This window comes from Quercus suber, unplaced genomic scaffold (assembly GCF_002906115.3).
Source record: "Quercus suber isolate HL8 unplaced genomic scaffold, Cork oak 2.0 scaffold_271, whole genome shotgun sequence".
NCBI classification, from domain to species: domain Eukaryota; kingdom Viridiplantae; phylum Streptophyta; class Magnoliopsida; order Fagales; family Fagaceae; genus Quercus; species Quercus suber.
In genome coordinates, this window is record NW_027069727.1 from 500,983 (window position 1) to 510,943 (window position 9,961).

Consider the following 9,961-nt stretch of genomic DNA (forward strand, 5'->3'; position numbering starts at 1 on the left):
TAGAGAGAGGAGAGAGATGGTTTTAGGTTATATTATTTTATTATGTAGATATATTATTTTAATGTGTTTATAGGAAAATAAAAATTGGGATGTTGGGTGTATTGTAAAGTGATATGGAATAATAGAACATATTTATGGTAAGATAGAACATTTTTTACAATCCTAGATGCTATTGCTCTAAGGGCATTAAAACCCTTTAGGAAACACCTACTTCGAAAACAAACCTAATAGTCTTGAATAAATGATATGCTTAACAATCTTGGGTGAAGGGTTTTGGTAAAGGGTCGGGCAGCACTAATAGTTGCCTAGTAGAACTTTGGGCCTTGAGTAATGGGCTAAACCTTACTTCTGATTCAAAAATTCTGTATTTAATAATTAAAATGGATGCTCAGTCTATTGTTCAACTTATGAAGAATTCTGCTTCTAAGTTCTAACTCCTAACCATCATTTGGAACCTTTACTTACTGATTGCAGGAACCTTATAATGGGCATTCTTTGAACTCAGATTAATCACGTATACAGAGAAGCTAACTAAGTGTGTTGATGTGTTGACGCATTAGTGAAACTAGGCACTAATTTAAACTTTGCTTTTGTAACTTTTGATTACCATTGGTTGTGGTGGAGAACTTGCTTGCCTTAGACAAGGCAGCAAATGTATGTAATAAACTTATTTCAATTTTTGTTTAGTCTAAAACAAATAATACTATTTTTTTTAAAAAATAATCAATTGTAAATTTGAATTTAATTATTTAGTATTGCAAAAAAAAAAAAAAAAAACTTCTAAAGCAGACCAATTCTTATTATCCAAAATTATTGGACCTGGTTTAATGTACGAATAATTAATTAATGCCCTGGAAGAAATACAAATACAAATACTCTCCAAAGCAAAGGACCTCATTTTCTTTCACGAGTTGGAAGAAAAAAAACAGTGGACGGTGAGAGTAGTACTACTGGCAATATTTAATTTGGAATTGGGAGTTGGGACCCAAACGTACGGCAAATGATACGCACTTTGATGTGGTTGCAGCCTTATGTTGTCACTTCAAGAGGCGGCTTTGCCTTGATTTCCCATTTCCCACCGTAGACACGACCCAATGAAGAAAGAGGTCCTGCACCCCTATTTTCGTACAAGAGAATGTGCGTGAGGCCCACTACTTGAGTTTTGGTCCATAATTGCCCAACAACCCTGCATTTTCTGGGTCGTCTCTGGTCGGGACGCTACCCTATTGGGGTACATATTTTTTGTAAAATTAGTACAACTTTGTCGGACATATTTTTAGTAACGAAAATATTAACAGGTAGTTTTAAGACATTGGTTAATAATATTTAGTTAGCATAATCTATTTGAATAATTAAATTGATTCTAAGCAATCTAGCACGAGCCACTGCGTAACAAACTAAATCAGATCATAGCTTAGAACGTTTTACTAACCAAATTGATTGAAATTAAACATAATTCAAATCAAATGTGGGAAACACATAAATACTTTGATTAAGCTTAATAAAACTTGATCTCGAAGTTCAATGAAAATACTTACAAGGCCCTAAAAGCTTAATGAAGCCCAAACGTGCATTAGTTTGATAACGTGGTGATGGCATTAGTGAAGGAAAGCACAGATGATTTTAACAGTTATGTAGAAACCAATATCGAGAGATCATGGGTTCAACGCTGAAGGGTTGCCTCAATGCTTATAAGAGATTACAAAGTAACAGTGAATGTGGGACACTTGGCAAGGTGACAGAATCAAAAGAAGGGCGAATGGCAAAGGGAATCAAAAATAACCATCAATTCCCAAAGCATAAATGGAGGTTTTAGTGTTACAAAAAGCCTTCTTCAAAACCCCTTCAACACAATGAATAAACCAAAGCACATATCTAAGAGCTTAAAGAGCACTTAACCAAGCACATCACGGCACATCAAAGCGCACTTTCCAAAGACCAGTAGTGTAGTTTTTTTAGGTTTAGTAACAAGTTCCTCAATCTTATACTTGTAAGTTTATGTCTTTGTACTTGTATTTGTAAATATCATGACGTATGATGTATTATGTACATATGTTTGTAGTGATTTGATCTATATGAGTGTTCATTTCGATGCAAATTAGTGTTAGTAGGATTAAATTAGTTCAAGTGTCATATTTTACTTCCATTCTAGATGTCTTGCTTTAATACTATTTCGTTCAAGATGCCTCTGTTGAATACTTAGTCTATTAGGAGCAAGCTTGCATTGTGACCTAGTTTATTTAGGTACTTAGTTAATTTAGATTTTTATTCTCCATGTTGTTAACTTTTTCATATTTCAAAAGTCCTATTAAGTTACGCATTTTCGAATCCCAAACCTTGATTTTCAAGGTCAAATAAGCACTTCGAGCTAATATAATTATATTAAAAATCATCTCGAGATAATAATAACTTATCCATAACCATTTCATCATTAATCATCTTGAGTAACCTGCAAAAGGTTATCAAAGAGTTAAAATAAACTTTAAATATGAAATCCTTTGAGTGTTCATGATGCCTTGTAGATAAATAAGCCTCTATTTCTCTCATTACTCTCATACACTCCAATGATCCCAGTCTCTACTGCCGAATCTCTTTTTTCTTCATCATTGATATATGAAATCCTTTGGGCACATGGTCACACAATGGGCCTACTTCGATTTTGTAGGTTTCTTTTGTGTGGATTTTGATTTGATTTTTTTGTGGGTCATTTGTAGCTTCATGATGGTGGTGGTGGGGGTCGGTTTTTGTTATAGGTCATCTGTGGGTTCATGATGGTGGAGGTGGGGGTTCCCGTGGTGGTGATAGGTTTCACAAAGGGTTTGCTGTTGTGGCAATGAATTTTTATTGTAGGTCAGGTTCATGGTGGTGGTGGAGGGTTGCCGTGGTGGTAGGGGTGGGTTGCACTATAGGTTTGTGGTGTTGGCTTGTTTTCAGTGGTTTGTTTGAGTTTCTGCTGCTAAGGGTTTTGGGTTTGTTCATGGTGGTGATCGTGGTGCAGGTGGTTTGTGTTTTGGGTTTTATTTGGGTATTGGGTTTGAGTTTCAGTTTAGGTATTGTGTTTTGTTTGGGTTTGAATTGGTGGCTATGGCAGGGGGTGGTGAGATTGGGTTGCAGCGGTGATGAGAGAGAGAGAGTGCGGGAAAGAGACAAAAATTAGAGAGAGGAGAGAGATGGTTTTAGGTTATATTATTTTATTATGTAGATATATTATTTTAACTAGTATGTAACCTCGTGCTATCGCACGGGACTGGTTAATTGTAATGATGCTATTGGCCAATTTTTTTGTTTTTGTTTTGTTTTTGTTTTTATGGATTTATCACACAAATGATAGAATTAAATCAAACAATGAAAAATATATATTGAATTTTATTATTTACGTAATGCTATTGGTCTTATTTTTTGGTTTATCATACATAGGATAGCATTAGATAAAACAATGAATAAAAAAAGAGAATATTGCATTTTATTATTTAAAATATATAAAGGGACATTAATGGAACTTTCTTCAAAAGTTTCTAATAAAATTGGACATGAATAGCGTATTGGAATCAGAAGTGTGTTACAATTCATAGTTTTTAGTGGAGATGACATCAGATAGTACTTTTCCCCTATAGACATGTCTAATACGCTATCATTGAGTTTATTTTGAGTACGTTTCAAGCCGAAGTCAATATTGTTGTCTCTTTTAACACTTCAAATTGCCATTAATCAGTTTCACAAAATTAAAATTTACAGAACATTTTACCTTCTTGTTTTTTCAACATCCGAAGTTAAATGTTTCTATTAAAATCCAAAAGTTCACCTAACTAAAAATCATATATACATATTTATCATCAATTGTTAATAGCTCTACAATCTATTTATGCACCAAAGGCAATGACTAACTTGAAAGAAGAGAAATATTACATGTTAGCATAAACTATCACTTCCAAAAGCATCATTAATCAAATATTAAAATGAAACTATAATTCAAAATAATTCCAGCAGTTGCCTTTGTCCCAAATTGTAAGCTTCAATCTTCTCCCACCAATTATGAGCAACTTAATCTCAAAATCCACACTTGAAAATGATTAAAACAATAATCTTACAAAATTGTGATGATAAGATGTTTATCTTGGTAGATTCAGTTTCCACATTGAGCATTATGAATGGAGGTAATTTAACACCAACATTTAAAAATCAAATTGGACACATAGCACAAAATTAAGCTACAATTAGAAATTAATTTGATTCGATTTGAATTCTAAAATTGAACTTCAACTTAATATAATATATATGATTATATTTTTGTCCACTTTTAACAAATTAACAAAATCTTAATCCAGACATACTAAAAACTATTAAAAAATAAGAACTGATTATTGAGCTTCTTGGAGGCGCCAATGAAGCGCTAATGTATGAGAGTGTGAAGCAAGGAAGAGTAGGATTGAGTATTGTGTTTGAACCCGGCCTTGCTTTGAGAAATCTGTAAGGAGGAGAGGGTAGTGTATGGATCTAGTTGGTAGAGGTTGAGAGAGGAGGAGACATGGGATGACGATATGAAATTAGGAGGAGATGATGTTTTACTTTATAGTCTTTCTCATTGGACTCTTTGGTTCTAGTTGTGGGATTAGAAGAACTCCAGACTCTATTGAGATCACCCATAAAAGTGTGCAGGTGAGATGTTCTTGCTTAGGTCAATGAGTATTATCATTATGGTTTTCTTGGCTTCCGTGTTAAATGTTAATGCATCATTTATTTGGGCACAAAAAATTAGAAAATTTAAATAAGATATATGACACAAAATTAGAGTCCAATTTATAATCTCCATAAAAGTGTGTAGGTAAGATGTTCTTACTTAGGCTAATGAACATTATCATTGTGGTTTTCTTGGCTTCCGTGTTAAATGTTATAGCATCATTTATTTGGGCACAAAAATTAGAAAATTTAGATAAGATACATGACACAAAATTGGAGTCAAATTTATAGTCTAATTAGATTTTTTTTTTTGAAATCCAATTGAAATCCAATTGGATTTTCTCTCTGCTTCACCTATTATTATATATATATAGATGTGTTTATAGGAAAATAAAAATTGGGATAAGATGTTCTTACTTAGGCTAATGAACATTATCATTGTGGTTTTCTTGGCTTCCGTGTTAAATGTTAATGCATCATTTATTTGGGCACAAAAATTAGAAAATTTAGATAGGATACATGACACAAAATTGGAGTCAAATTTATAGTCTAATTAGATTTTTTTTTTTGAAATCCAATTGAAATCCAATTGGATTTTCTCTCTGCTTCACCTATTATTATATATATATATATATAGATGTGTTTATAGGAAAATAAAAATTGGGATGTTGGGTGTATTGTAAAGTGATATAGAATAATAGAACATATTTATGGTAAGATAGAACATTTTTTACAATCCTAGATGCTATTGCTCTAAGGGCATTAAAACCCTTTAGGAAACACCTAGTTCGAAAACAAACCTAATAGTCTTGAATAAATGATATGCTTAACAATCTTGGGTGAAGGGTTTTGGTAAAGGGTCGGGCAGCACTAATAGTTGCCTAGTAGAACTTTGGGCCTTGAGTAATGGGCTAAACCTTACTTCTGATTCAAAAATTCTGTATTTAATAATTAAAATGGATGCTCAGTCTATTGTTCAACTTATGAAGAATTCTGCTTCTAAGTTCTAACTCCTAACCATCATTTGGAACCTTTACTTACTGATTGCAGGAACCTTATAATGGGCATTCTTTGAACTCAGATTAATCACGTATACAGAGAAGCTAACTAAGTGTGTTGATGTGTTGACGCATTAGTGAAACTAGGCACTAATTTAAACTTTGCTTTTGTAACTTTTGATTACCATTGGTTGTGGTGGAGAACTTGCTTGCCTTAGACAAGGCAGCAAATGTATGTAATAAACTTATTTCAATTTTTGTTTAGTCTAAATATAAGCAATTAAGAAAAAAAAGATTGTATTTTTTTTCCTTTGGAATTATGAATTTATTGAAGCCAAAAGAGATAAGGAACAAACCAAAAGGGAACCTGCGCTAACATCATTAATTAGATTTAAGGATAGAAAAAAACTGACCAAAATTAGAGAGTATAATTTTTAATTAAGTCTTAAAAAACGGAAGCTTTACAAAATATGTTTCATGTCTATTACAATAGAAGCTGTAGCCCAAATTAGAAGGGTGATTGGGATCTAAAGTAGGGTTGTCCGCATTCTTATACAGGTATGATTTTTAAAGTAATGTAAAATTAACTTTTTCATAATAGTTATTGAGACAATGTTATAATTTTATCTTGTATAATTTATATTTATTGATATGGTATCGAATGTTATGTCAGACTCAGTCTCAGTCATATTCGGAATGTACCAATAATTACTCACCTTAAACCATATGCTGAGGTTGAATCTGAATTGTGGCTGCATACAGCTTCCATAAGAAGAGATAATTTTCCCAATGATAATACCGTTTTCTAAAAACACCACTTTTTGAATTTTTATTATTATTTATTTTGATAATTATTTTATCTAGGACCCATGCTTATTTTATTTTATTCTGTCAATCACAGTCACACACCTCAAATAATATTTACGAAACGTTACTTATTTCAATACCGCGTTGATGTTAACTCCTCTTTCAAATATTGCCAATTGTAATGTACTTTTCATTCGATCTTGGACATGACAAATATATATATAGTGATAGTGACCCCTGCTATGTTTTTTATACTGCAAAACTAACATAGTTCAACATACACATGATTATCATCTCAAAAAAAATAATAAAAAATACACAGGATTATATGGGTTTGAAATATGAAAATCTTTAACCCAAAATACCGCGTGAATGTTATCCAATCATGGTCTCTAAAGTACACACTTCATAATCAGCAAATTGCCCTAATGGTTGGCGGAATGCAAATGGGGTTGAGAGGGTAGGGCCCGGCCAAGCCACACCATCCCATTGGTTTGAAGGATTTGAAGCTTGCTAGAGTGCACAACAATGGTGGAAACAAGAACAAACAATGAGAGAGAGAGAGAGAGAGAGAGAGAATGTTTAAGAAAATATATTTCACAAGCTTAACCAATACAATAATCACAAATTGTTTATATAGGATAATTACACTAAGATCATTCCAGAAGCTAAAACTGATCTAACAGAATATAACCAAAATCCACATTATGCTTTGTGAATCTAGGAATGACAACTGGAAGGTAGTTACAGCTCAACTGCTCACTGAAGACATCGCTTAATCCCAATCTCTAGAAGAAATAGAGCATTGCAAGACTTAATAACTCTGAAAGAGGAAGATAGACCAAAACGATCCTGTCCCATTTAAACTTAAATAAGCTAAATTATACGACATCGTTTCTAATAAGAAACTAGCCGTTGGAGTCTTTTTCCTCTATTTTCACAATGTGCTTCATTTGAGTGTCATGACTGACTTTAACATCCCCCCTCAAAACCATGGGGTCAATAGACACCATGATTTTGGAGCAAAGAAAAGCAAATTGTGAAGTGGATAAGCTTTTGGTAAACACATCAACAAGTTGATCACCCGTGGCAATGTACTTGATCTGAAGATCCCTACGCAACACCTTTTCATGAACAAAATGGTAATCGACCTCTATATGTTTGGTGTGCGCATGAAACACAGGGTTGGAAGTAATGGCAAGGGTTGAAACATTGTCAGACCTGAGCTTAGGAGGAACAGGAAGAAAAATCCCAAGATCTTTCAAAACTTGGTGAAGCCAATAGAGCTCAGCAGTAGTGGTGGCTAAGGCTCTATACTTAGATTTAGTAGAGGAATGAGAGACTATATCTTGCTTCTTAGCACTCCATGTGATAGGACTGTAACCAAGATAGACAATGTAACCAGTGATGGAGTGTCTATCAAAGGGATCCTCTGCCCAATATGAATAAAAAAAGGCAGACACAGAGAAAGGCTTAAGTTGAAGAAAAACACCAAAATTCAAGGTACCATTAACATACCTAAGGATTCTCTTTGCAATAATTAAGTGAGCATTAGTAGGATTAGACATAAATTGGCAAACCTATTGCACTGCAAAACTAAGATCAGGTCTTGTGAAGGTCAAATAATGAAGAGACCTAACCAAACTTCTAAACTCATGAGGGTTGGAAAGTAAGGATCCATTAGTAGGAGTCAACCTAGCATTAGGAGCACAAGGTGTACGAGCAGGTTTAAAAGTGTGCATATTAGCCTTGGGAAGTAAATCTTGAGCATACTTAGTTTGAGCCAAAAATAACCCTTTGGAAGACCTGGTAATTTGAAGAATAAGGAAGTAATGAAGAGGGCCCAAATCTTTAAGCTTAAAGGCTGAATTGAGCTGTGCAATTAATAAGGACAAAAACTGAGGATTGTTACCAGTCATGACTATGTCATCAACATAGACAAGAAGGTATACAACCAGAGAACCTTGCTTGAAGATAAAAAAAGAAGAATTTGAGAGTGAAACTTGAAAGCCCAGATGTAACAATTCAGTGGAGAACCTTTCAAACCAAGCTCTAAGGGCTTGTTTGAGACCATAGAGAGACTTAAGAAGCTTGCAAACATGGGTTGGATAAGCTAAGTCAACATACCCTAGTGGTTGCGCCATGTAAACCTCCTCCCTAAGAAAACCATGGAGGAAGGCATTACTAACATCAAGTTGTCTCAGAGGCCAATTGAATTGCACAACAAGAGAAAGAATAATCCTCACAGTGGGAGGCTTGATGATTGGACTGAAAGTCTCCTCAAAATCAATCCCAAACTGTTGATAAAACCCCTTGGCAACAAGTTTAGCCTTATATTTGTTGATAGTACCATCACTATTGCATTTGAGTTTAAACACCAACTTACAACCAACCACATTTTGAGTAGAAGAAGGTGGAACTAGAACCTAAATGCCCTGCCTTTGGAGAGCTACAAACTCATCATCCATTGGAGAACACCATTGTGGATATTGAGTTGCAATCTTGTAAGATGGAGGCTCTGTAAGGGTGTAATCTGACTTAGAAGGAGAGCTGACCTTCTTGGATTGAGTACACTGCACTGTATCAGGCTTGACAACAAGAGCCTTGGGCTTATAAATGCCATTGTAAGATCAGGTTTAGACTTGAACAAGACTTCCCAAGGTGTAGAATTGTTAAGAATGGGAGTGGGAAGCCTATTTATAATGTGAACAGTTGTGGAGACAGTATAAGACTAATAAGACAGTGGCAACTATGAGTGGGAGAGTAAAGTAAGGGCACACTCCACTATGTGTCTATGCTTTCTCTCAGCCACTCCATTTTATTGAGGAGTGTGAGGAGATGAGAACTGATGAGTAATACCATGAGAAGCACAGAAATGCTTAAGTGCATTAGAAGTAAACTCTCCACCATTGCCTGTTCTCAAGATTTTGATCTTAGAATCAAGTTGATCCTCTACATATGCTTCAAAGAACTTAAAAATATCAAGAACATCTGATTTTTGTTTAAGAAGATAGAGCCAGGTAAATTTGGAATATGCATCAACAAAAAGAATATAATATTGAAAATCATTAGAAGATTTGACAGGAGCTAGACCCCAAACATCAAAATGCACTAATTCAAGAGGCTTAGATGCATGAAAATCAGAATTAGGAAAAGAAAATTGATGCATTTTTCCATTCAAACAATGTTTACAATGTGAAAGACTCTTATTACCACTTGAGATATAGACATTATCAACAGAAGATAAAGCCACATTTAGAACTTTATCACTTGGATGTCCTAACCTATGATGCCATAGCAACCATTTATTTGATTTATTTACATGAAAACCTAAATGAGCTGAAAGAAAATTAGCAACAGCAGAAGGATGACTTTGAAGTGAGAGAATGACATGATGAAGTTCTTGGAGTAGATAGGATAAACTTCATTCTCACTCAAACTCTTATAAAGGAGTCGCCCCGTAGGAATATCCTAAATTT